Raw genomic sequence first — 12,978 nt, forward strand, 5'->3', positions numbered from 1 at the left:
ACTCAGATAATTCACATTTGAAATATCATTTCCCCAACTAGTTCTGCCGTCACAAATTTTATATTAAACCATTCACTAAAAAAGGCCAATTCTGAATAAATTTCGATTTACACTTTTCTCGACCTTGCACTTGAGTAATTCGATTTACCAAAGAGAATTCCTTCTCTAACTGGGACAGTGCATAATTCCAATAATTTTTATATCAATCGATACTTTCTGGCTCTGACTTTACTTATCAGCTCATTTTCAATCTCGGATCATACTTATAATTATTCTATCACTGAACTCTTTGGGTTCTCAACCGAAAACTTATTCAATACAAATCTCATGAAATTCCATTATAAGTACCACTTTGGTAAGGGGGAGGGGTTGTAGGACCTCTGACTCGACTTTCTTATACATACACATATGACACAACTTCCATCATCATAGTAACATCATCAAAATCATGTCATTCATTCATGTTGGCTTACACCAATTTTCCTATTGTCCCATTTAGACAATATACTTATGCATACATTCTATGTTTTCTAGATAGCTTTACTTATCCATTCATTTAATTAAATTAATTCATGCTCATGACATTATATAAGGCCAAACAAACATAAATATTTGCATCACAATCACAACTTTCATTTCGTGCATCATCATGTACATATCATTACAATCATACAATTCAGTCCAACAATTTAACATAGATAAGTTCATTTCATTATAATCCTTTATCTCATAAAAAAATTGTATATCATTAACATTCATCAACATTCAACGTCCAATCAAGACAAGGACATTTTCATTCAGATTATGATATTATGACCTTTATTCATACCTCTACTACTTTTTATTTATTCCGTTCATCTTATCAAGTAAGCTACATACACTACATCGTATGAGCATTAAGCAAATATAGATATTTATCACAACATGAACTTTCATCTCACATATTATCACATATGTATCATAAACTTTTATTCGTACTTTTTTGAATCGAGACTTATCATAATCATAATTTTACTCAAATATCTTCACATAACATTGAACATGGTCGGCACATTTCGGTTGGAGAGTACCTGTCTAAATAAGACGGTACTTATACGCGTCGGAAGACATCACACTATCACGGATCGCTGGCATGTATAGCTAAACTTTTACACATGCTAGGTTAGTCCGAGAACCGACTAAACCTGCTCGATACCACTAAATGTAACACCCGTGCTCGAGACTATTGCGAGTCGAACACGAGGTGTTAACGGACTTAATTCATTAATTAAACAGCTCATACAATTCATTTTAAAATTTCCAGACAAGTTGGCTAACTGCATCACAGTCGCTTTAAAATCATATCTCGAGTTACGAAACTCGAAATCCAATTACGTAAATTTTTCCTGAAACTAGACTCATATATATATCTACTAATTTTTTCTAGAATTTTGGTTGGGCCAATTAGTACAGTTTATTAGTTAAAGTCTCCCTGTTTCAGGGTTCAACTACTCTGACCTCTGTGTATTACGAATCAGATATCTCCTGTACAGAGCTCCAATGACTATTCCGTTTATCTCTAATAAAACTAGACTCAATAAGGAATCTGTACATATAAAGCGTGACTTCTAATTATCTTTGTAAAATTTATGGTGAATTTCCAAATTCAGAACAGGGGATCCAGAAATCACTCTGGCCCTGTTTCACAAAAATTTAAACATCTCATAAAATATAGCTCATATACCTGTTTCGCTTATTCCATATGAAAATAGACTCATCAAGCTTCGATTCCATAACTTATTCATTATTTAATTCCATTTCGACTATTTTTAGTGATTTTTCAAACTCACGTCACTGCTGTTGTCTGAATCTATTTTATGGTAAATTTTACCTATTTCATGGTTTCCATGGATTAGCTAGCAATTTGACATACATAATACCAAATATGATCATGATTAGCCATTCCAATGGCTAATCATTACCAAGCATTTCTATTTCAATACCACTCAATAACCATATCATAAGACCATATATACAAAATGATTATAATGCTATACATGCCATACTCAAAATATACAAGCCATTATGCCAAGATGGTATACGGATAGTGTGAGCGTGCCTCCGACCGTTTCCGATTTCGAGCTGGCTTGTCAACACTACAAGGAATGAAAAGGAGGAGTAAGCATAAATGCTTAGTAAGCTCACATGCAAATAGCAAGTAACATAACCATATAAGCAAACATAAAACATCATTTGCATAATCATCACCAAGACATTCATATCACCTTTTCATTTATCATCTTACCATATTGTTGTTATATCGAGTTTTCAACCCGAGGGTTAAGTACATACCTGTTCAAAGTATCCATTTCACAACACTTACCAATACGTCCCTTTCATCTTGAGTATTCCTCCATTTGAGTAGAACTTTACCCGTTGAACACATCGGGATATAATTCGGATACATGGAAAGTTTGCACATAAGTGCCACATATGTAGCCAAGCTACCATGTAACCCGCCCATAAGTGAACTCGGACTCAACTCAACGAGCTCAGGCGTTCGCATCCATAAGTGAACTCGGACTCAACTCAACGAGTTCGGATGCCTAGTTACATCTCACGAACTCGGACTCAACTCAACGAGTTCGGACGCTCGCATCCATAAGTGAACTCGGACTCAACTCAACGAGTTCGGATGCCCAAATATCCCAGTGACATGTCACTTGTATCCTAATCCATTCACGAGGTTCAACGGACCTTTTTCCCAATCATGTGTCTCAACCATCTTCTACGGAATGCCGATATCGATACTCGGTAGTATTTCACATTTTCCAAGTATATCACATAATTTGACATATTATCAAACAATTATCACAAGTATAATATTTCATAATAATTATCATATCATTTAAAAACATTAAAACATTTAAAATAATAACTATGTTACCAACATTTACATATGAACTTACCTCGTATGCTAAAATGGCTATTTTACCATTTCCTCCACCACTTGGTATTTTCCCCATTTTAGCCCGAATTTCAGTTTTCCTTGCTCTACCATTTAAAATATAGTCTAATTAGGACTCACATTATTCAAATTGACCCAAAATCATATTTTGGAAAAATTACAATTTTGCCCTAAACTTTTGCATATTTACACTTTTGCCCCAAAGCTCGTAAATTAAAATTCAGCCTATTTTCTTATGTTTTATGACATGCTGATCATTTTTCCTTCTATGGCAACATCAAATTCTCACTCTAACATGTACTTATGACTATTAGGTATTTTTACCGATTAAGCCCTTTTGCTCGTTTTCACTTAAAACCGAGTAGCACAAGTTGTCTAACATAATTTAAAACCTCATATTCTATCATAAAACACCAAAATACACAAATTTCACCTATGGGTATTTTTCCAAATATAAACCCTAGGTTAAATTATTGCTAGCATAAGCTAAATCGAGCTAGGGACTCCAAAACGTAAAAATCATTAAAACGAGGCTAGAACGGACTTACAATCGAGCTTGGAAGCTTGAAAACCCTAGCCATGGTTTCTCCTTGATATTCGCCATGGGGTTGAAGATGAGCAAAATTGGCTTTTAATTTTGTATTTTAATTCATTTTACCCTAAATGACCAAAATGCCCTTACTACTAAACTTTCCAAAATTCCATCCATGTCCAATTTTTGTCCATAGACTTAGAAATTGGTAAAATTACTCTTTAAGGACCTCTAATTAATAATCTAATTCAATTTTATGCAAAATACTTCTAGAACACAAGTTTTGCAATTTATTCAATTTAGTCCCAAATTTCAAATTAGGCACTTTATGCATAAAATTTCTTCACGAAATTTTCAAACAATCATGCAATCATATCATAGACCTTAAAATAATCATAAAATAATTATTTCTATCTCGGATTTTGTGGTCACGAAACCACTATTCCGACTAGGCCCAAAATCAGGATATTACATCAATTCCATGCTTTTTCAACAATATTAAACTTAAAAATATATTGAAATCTTGATGTTCTTACTTTTTCTTATTGACTTCAATCTTTAACTTGATTTTTCTCTCTCCTCCAGCTTCTATTTCTTGAATCCAACTTGATATTCTTGCTCCCCATCGTCTCCTTGCTATCTTTCTCTCTTGATGGCTATGGAAATTCTTTCAATTTTTAGGTGAAAATAATGAATTTTTGGTAGAAGGACTAAATTGTAAAGAAAGAAAACTTATTTTCTTCTTCATCTCTCACGTTGGTTTGCATGGGAAAGAAAAGATGATAATTCTTCATCTTTCTTTCCTTATATATACTAAATAAAATAATAATAAAATAATAAAATATCATTTAAAAATTAATTTAAAGTATTAATAAACTAATATTTATTTATTTAATTTATCTAAAATATCTCCAACATCATCATTGTCTCTAGATTTCTCTCTCTTCCAATTGACCATTTTTCCCTTAGTGATCTTTTAAAATTCCATTCTTGAGTCATCATTTAATTTGGTAAAATTGTAATTTAGTCCCTCATAATTCTTCACCTATTCAATTTGATCCTAATTCATCAATTTTCCTTGGTTTCTAGATCATTCCACCCTTAAAATATTTGCACTATTAGTCCTTCAAATTTTCATATTTACACTTTAATCCCTCAAATTTTGAGTATTTACTCTTGGGCCACAAAACTTTTCTCACTTTTACAATTTAGTCCTTTCTTGAATCAATATGTCATAATATACTTCCCAGTGACAACTCAATTTTTACTCTTCTTGTCACTTTATTTCCTTATTTTACTATATTAAAGATAATATCTTACTGTAGAAATTTTCAGGGTGTTACATTTCTCTCCCCCTTAAAAAAAATTTTGTCCTCGAAAGTTCCTTATTTTCTTTTGATCATGAACTTCACTATTTCCATAATTCTATAGCTCCTTTGTGCACATATTTTTCTAGTTTATCATTTATATCCATTCCCTATCCTTTCATTTCACAATTTATTTTTAATTAAATATTGCGAACATACTTTATAACGAAAATTGCTTACCTTTTTATAAGAGGCCCAATAGACTAAACAGAACACTTAGGATATACGGAACAGATATAGAAGTGTATTATTATGCACTATTAATCAGAGAGCACTTGGTGAGTACCACCGTGCTATTATCGGATGATGCGCTAAAGTCTCTTAATGGTATACCACTAATATCTTAGAAGATCTAATCTCATCTACTTAGGCAAATTACATTATGCACGCATATCACTTTTACACTTTTAACATAATGTTTTTACATACTTTACAATTTAATCATTGTGCTAATAACCTGTATGTTCATATCTTCTCTTTCTTTAATACATGTAGTATATTTCAAAATTCACTAATAATCTTTATCATGTACTTCATATATCACTTTCTAATTCCAATTTCACTTTCAATTCATTCATAACTCAATTTAATTTCCATTCAATTCAACAATAACACTACCTCATACTTCTCTTACCATATACATAATTTAAATTTAACATTTAATAATAAATAATTTAAATTATATTAATACAAACCGTACGTATTTGAGTATGTCTATACTCAATTGGTATTACCATAATTCAAATTATAAAACTATAATAAATAATGGACATCAAACATGTAACAATATAAGTCATATGTGTTAATTTATGCTTTAGTTTCATATCTCAACAATAGTCTTTCATCAAATGACATTATATATCATCTATATTATCTTTAATCAATTCATGAACCTTTGGTTCAAGCTTTCAATCTCATATCTCAATTTCAATTTACATTTCAATTCATAATTCCACTTTTTCATACTTTCAATAGTTCAATCATTTAAATTCATTTGATTTTCTTATTTCATTTATTCAACTGATTTCAATATCAATAATTCGATATTTTAGCAAATTCATGAACCTTAAGTTCAAGCTCCAAATCTCACATTTCATTTCAATTGAGAATTCAACTCATAATTTCTTTCTCATATTTTTTTTAATAGTACGATCAATTAAATTTATTTACTTTTCTCATTTCAGTTATTCACCCTATTAACAATCCGGACTTTGACGGATACACGGATTCCAACCCAAACACACCAGTACGACACATTGTGCCTAAAACGGTACATAGTACCAAAATAATAATCAGTAATAGTAGCAGTAACAGTAATAGTAACGGTAACAATATTCAACACACAAAGTGCTGAATCAGTAACGGTAACAGTAGCAATATTCGACACACAAAGTGCCGAATCGGTAACAGTAGCAGTAACAATATTCGACACACAAAGTGCCAAATCGGTAACATTAGCAGTAGCGGTAACAGTAACTAGCACATAAGTGCCTAAAATACGGCACATAAAGTGCCCGATCGGTGAAGTCGATAAATCCCGTACTCTTCCAATCCTATGGCATGCCAATTATATCCGACTAGCCCGACAAGTTAATAGGGAATTTAATTCTTATTTCAATTTTACTTAATATTCATATTTACCCCTATTAACAAGACTTAGACTTTGGCGGATATACGGATTCCAGCCAAACACCAGTATGGCACTCAGTGCCTGAACACTTCCAAATCCTATGGCATGCCAACTATATCCAACTCAGTCTGACTAGTTAATAGGGTATTCAAATCATTTTTCTATTTCAAATTCGCTTTCAATTTAATCACAATTTCTCATATTTCAATATCCAACCAATACACATTTCAATTAATCATAATTCCATTCCATTCAATTCAATTCAATTCAATTCAAATTCACTTTTCCACTTTCTAATCAAGATACAATTCAATATCAATACATATTTCAGATATTCACATATAATCATACTTGATTCAATTCCAACCACTTTTCAATCAATACACAATTCACATATTTACACATATTCATAATTTAATTTATTTTTATTCAATTCATATTTTATTTTTTAATTTATTGTCCAATCAAATTTAAAATCACTAATTACTTTTCAATCAATATACATTTCAAATAATCACATTCAATTCAATTTGATTCAATTCCAATCACTTTTCACATTTCAAATCCATTCATTTCTATATCATCAAATCAAAGTCATTCCAATATTAACTTCTCATGTATTCTATTTGTTTCACTTTTCCAATCAATTTACATTTTAATTTCAATTTCAATTTCAATTCAATAACAATTCACTTCAAAATTCACTTTCCAACAACATACTATCAAATATTTATCTCAATTTCATTCAATTCAATATTGATACTTACCTTAAAATTTTTACTTACAATACACATAAATTTAAATATAACATTTATTCATACCTTTATGAGTTCAGACTCATCATAATCATCTTTTACTCATATACTTGAGTATCACTTTCAACATTATCGGAATTAGCTCGGTTGGGAAACATCTCTATCTTTAAGTAAAACAAATCTCATCAGAGTCAGAAGATATCACACTATCACAGGTTATGTCATGTATTTATAAACTTCACATGTGCTATATTCGGTCCGAAAACCGACTAAACCTTAGCTCTGATACCACTAAATGAAACGCCCTTAACCCAAATCTATCACTGGAATAGAGTTATAGAGCATTACCGGAGTTACCGATTTATTTATCAGATATTTCATTTCATATAACGTTCATATTTGGAACCAATTAAAATCAAACATATTGTCCATTAACATACTTATTTTTCTCAATATGTTATACTTGAATTTATTACTCGTCTCAATTTAATTAATTTTCTTGTATCAATGTATCAAAGATAATCACCTGTTTACATGTCATGATAAATATCATTCTCTTACCATTTCTCCATAAATATAAATCAGGTAATTCATTATATCGATATTTCATGCATTTAAAAATACAATTCAAGTTACACTAACTTACCTCGTTACTTGTTCATGTTTATAATTTCATTAATCCAATATCTTTTCTTTTCCACATTCAAGTCTCGTATTCGAGTCATCCGGATCTTTATAAAGAAATTTGATCGTCGTTTTCATTTATTTCATGTTCTAATACATTCAATTGATGCTCTAAAGAAAATTACCATTTTACCCCTAAACTTTTTAATTAATGACGATTTCATCCTTAGGCTAAAAAAAATTTCTTGCAATTTAGTCCTTATTTCCAGCTGTTATTCTCAAACAAATTGATAGCAACCCATGAATTCTATAAAATATCAGAATTTTCCATAATTTCAACAATTTTCAATTTAATCCTTAAAACATGTTTTTTCCCCGATCTTGAGTTAAATTAATAATTTCATTCAATTTTGTAATTTTAAATAATAAAATAATCCATTTCATGCAAATTGGTCGTTTCTAACATTTTTACAAAATTACCCATAAAGTTTTACTTTTATTCAATTTAGTCCCTGAGCCTAAAACGTGCAAATTAGCCATGCTAGATGAGTATTCATACATATCTTCCTCCTCCTCCTCCTCTCCGTTCCACATCCTTAATTTATATAACATGCTTCAAATAACAATATCAATAATTTCACTATTTACTTATATGTATATTTAAAACTGTCCATTTGCGTCATAGTCACTAAATTATTTATATCTTGAGCTACAGAAATCGAAATTAAGATCTGCTAATTTTCCATGAAACGAGACTTATGTATCTTCTTACCATAAAATTTTCAGAATTGTTGGTTTAGCCAATAAGTACAGTTTTTTCTTTAAATTCTCCCTTATTCTGCTGTCTGACAATTCCGACCCTTCTTAACTAAAAATTAATTATCTCATTGTACAGAATTCAAATGATGTTCCCGTTTATTTCTATTGAAAATAGACTAATTCATAATTCTAATCATATAAAAGTAAGCCCATAATTATTTTTATCCAATTTTTGATGATTTTCCAAATTCAGAACAGAGGAACCCAAAATCATTCTGACCTTATCTCACAAAATTTACTATATCTCACAATTTACAATTTCATTTATTACACCGTTTATTTTATAAGAACTAGACTCAATAATATTTAATTTCATATTTTATTTAACCTCTAATTCGATTCTCACAATATTTGGTGATTTTTCAAATTTATACTATTGCTGCTGTCCAAAACTGTTTTAGTGCAAGGTATTATTTACCATGTTTATAACACCCTTATTTTCTTTCTTTACACTATTTTTCATTACTTTCTCTTATTTTCTCTTTACTAACATGACAAGAACATAAGACCATATATAATATTTCTCTAAATCAACATCAATTCCATGCTTTTTCAACAATATTAAACTTAAAAATATATTGAAATCTTGATGTTTTTACTTTTTCTTATTGACTTCAATCTTTAACTTGACTTTTCTCTCTCCTCCAGCTTCTATTTCTTGAATCCAACTTGATATTCTTGCTCCCCATCATCTCCTTGCTATCTTTCTCTCTTGATGGCTATGGAAATTCTTTCAATTTTCAGGTGAAAATAATGAATTTTTGGTAGAAGGACTAAATTGTAAAGAAAGAAAACTTATTTTCTTCTTCATCTCTCACGTTGGTTTGCATGGGAAAGAAAAGATGATAATTCTTCATCTTTCTTTCCTTATATATACTAAATAAAATAATAATAAAATAATAAAATATCATTTAAAAATTAATTTAAAGTATTAATAAACTAATATTTATTTATTTAATTTATCTAAAATATCTCCAACATCATCATTGTCTCTAGATTTCTCTCTCTTCCAATTGACCATTTTGCCCTTAGTGATCTTTTAAAATTCCATTCTTGAGTCATCATTTAATTTGGTAAAATTACAATTTAGTCCCTCATAATTCTTCACCTATTCAATTTGGTCCTAATTCATCAATTTTCCTTGGTTTCTAGATCATTCCACCCTTAAAATATTTGCACTATTAGTCCTTCAACTTTCATATTTACACTTTAATCCCTCAAATTTTAAGTATTTACTCTTGGGCCACAAAACTTTTCTCACTTTTACAATTTTGTCCTTTCTTGAATCAATATGTCATAATATACTTCCCAGTGACATAACTCAATTTTTCCTCTTCTTGTCACTTTATTTTCTTATTTTACTATATTAAAGATAATATCTTACTGTAGAAATTTTCAGGGTGTTACATGTCAGCAACATATGCAGGACTATAATCAATGCGGGAAAATCCTGTATCCATCAAATTTCTTTTATTCAAACGGGACTTAACACTTGTCAAACATTTTCGAATATGTGATTTATGTTTATACATGAAAATCATACATTCCCCAATCATAACATTCAATTTAAACATATAAACATACATTTTAGTTACACGAACTTACCTTGACAATGTTCGTGTGCACAAAGACTACTAATCTGATATTTTCCTTTTTCCTCGATCTAACTCCGTATGAGGTCTAACTGGATCTATATGAATAAATTTAAATCAATTTAACACATTTCATACTCAATTGAACTCAATTCAGTTCTTAGGAAAAATTATCATTTTGCCCCTATACTTTTCATAAATGACAATTTTTTCCCTAGGCTTGGAAAATAAAATTCATGCAATTTAATCCTTATTCCAAGCCTAACCAATTTTTACATGTCTTAATAACAGCCCATGAATTTCACAAAAATCAGAATTTTTCCATGGGTTTTACCATTTTTCTATTTAGTTCTTAAATCATAATTTTATCAAAATTCTCTTTGTAAAAGTTGTTTATCTATCAACAACCTTTCATTTTCGACCATAAATTTTAAAATTTTAGCATTTACATCCATGGAAAAATTTCTATGCTTTGATATCTTTACAAATTAATCCCCAAAATAGATCGATTAAGCTATTCTGATCTCGAAAACATAAAAATTACTAAAAACGGGACAAGAATGCTTACCCAATTAAGCCAAGAAAGCTTGCTTTCTCTTTCCTAGGGTTTCCATGTATTTTTGGGGAAGAAGATGATGATAATAATATGATATTTCTATTTAATTTATTATCATCCATTAATTTTTCAACATTCCAATTTAGTCCTTTTCTTTTTCTAATTTTCCATGGATGATTCATCAAAAATATCTACTAACTTTTCTTAATGGTCTAATTACCATATAAGGACCTCAAGTTTTGAATTCCATAGCTAACTAATGCTTATAGCTACTAGAATTCAACTTTTACATTTGATAATTAGGTTCTTTCATCAAATTAGACATATAATTGGTAAAATTTCTTAACGAAATTTTCACACTATATTTCTATAATTATGTAGATCATAAAATAATATTAAAATAAATTTCTCTTCTGGGATCAGATTTGTGGTCCCGAAACCACTGTTTCAATTACATTGGAAATGGGCTGTTACACTTCGCATACACACTTACTAGTTATCTGAGATGTTATCATCATATATATCTCTACTTGAACAGTTCACTTGTAGGAGCTATGATAGACTCGCCTGAAATTCACCTATATTGTAGCTTGAAGTTCCAAACTCGAACATCCTTCTCAAACCAATAGTAGCAAGTGCTTAAAGAACATTAAATCGCCATTAAAACTCATTTACAAACAAATTGCTAAATCTTAATTACGAAAACACCCATGCAGGGTTTTTTATTCACAACTCATTGTTCATATGCTTCTTAATATCCTTATTCATTCAAAAACTTAACTTGCAAAGCTATAAGATTTACCAGGAGGTGAAACATCCATTAATTAATTTAAAAAACCTTAACTTCTAGCTTAATAAAGGAGAAGAAAACATATAAGTTTAAGAAGAAGAACCAGAGAGTAGTATTGATGTAACACCCATTTCCCTTATTTGATGCCAAAACAGGGTACGAGGCATTACCGAACTTACCACACAAACAATCATATAGTTCCGAGTCATAAATTTGTGTCCAAATTAAAACCATTCACATTCAATCATAAAGTCCCTAGCACGAGCCTAAGAGACCCAAAACATGCTTTGGAAATGGTTCGGGACTAAACCGAGTACTTAGGAAATTTTTACAAAACTTAGAAAATTTTTGCCCTAAATAAGGGTCACACACCCGTGTGGGCAGGCTGTGTGGCTACACACGCCCGTGTCCCAACCCCATATAACTCACTGACTTGTAACCCTTGAACAAATTGTGTGTGGAAAATTAATTTTCATAAAATAGGTGCAGACTTCACACGGCTAGGACACACGCCCGTGCCTGAGGCCATGTCATCCACACGGCTGAGAAACACGCCTATATCTCTACCCGTGTGCTCAATTTTGAGCATTCTGTTTCTCAAAATTAAGGTGCAGGGGACACACGACCGTATCACACGCCCATGGGGCAAACCGTGTGTCAGACATGGCCCAGACACACACATATGTGTCTACCCGTGTGGACAAAGTAAAGACTACTTACCAAGCCATTTTCCACCCTTATTCACACATGCACTTACACCAGTTCAAAGGCATAAAACATGGCATACTTAGGAAACCAAACATCCACAATCATGGCTAATACATACCAATGCAACACCATCATCTAACACATGACAATTTAACAAACCAAACCAAACATACCATTTTTCTCATTTACCAAAATACTACTGAGACTAATATCAACTTGTATTCACTCATCAAGGTGATACAGCATTTTATTAAACCAATTCATCCATTCCACAACAAAGCATCGAACCACAATAAACATATAGCAATCCATTACAAAACACATAAACAAAGGTATTAGCACATATACATATATAAATGGCTTACAATGATTTTAGCCAAAATAAGCCAATTACATGGGTAAATACCAAATCACCTTAAACAAATGTAAGCCAATACATTTGGCCAAATCAAATGACACATATAACAAAATGACCAAGTCCCTATACATGCCATACTTCCAAAACACTAAGATCATCAATACCCAAAGCTAGAAATTACTAATACTTTATGAATTGAAAGATTTGTTTCTAAGCTCAAATTTGATCTTTTTGTTTGAGCTCTTTTTCCTACATTTCTTATCTTTCGCTCACAAAACTTTTAACACTCACCATGCTTTT

This window comes from Gossypium arboreum, chromosome 6 (assembly GCF_025698485.1).
Source record: "Gossypium arboreum isolate Shixiya-1 chromosome 6, ASM2569848v2, whole genome shotgun sequence".
Classification (NCBI taxonomy): Eukaryota; Viridiplantae; Streptophyta; class Magnoliopsida; order Malvales; family Malvaceae; genus Gossypium; species Gossypium arboreum.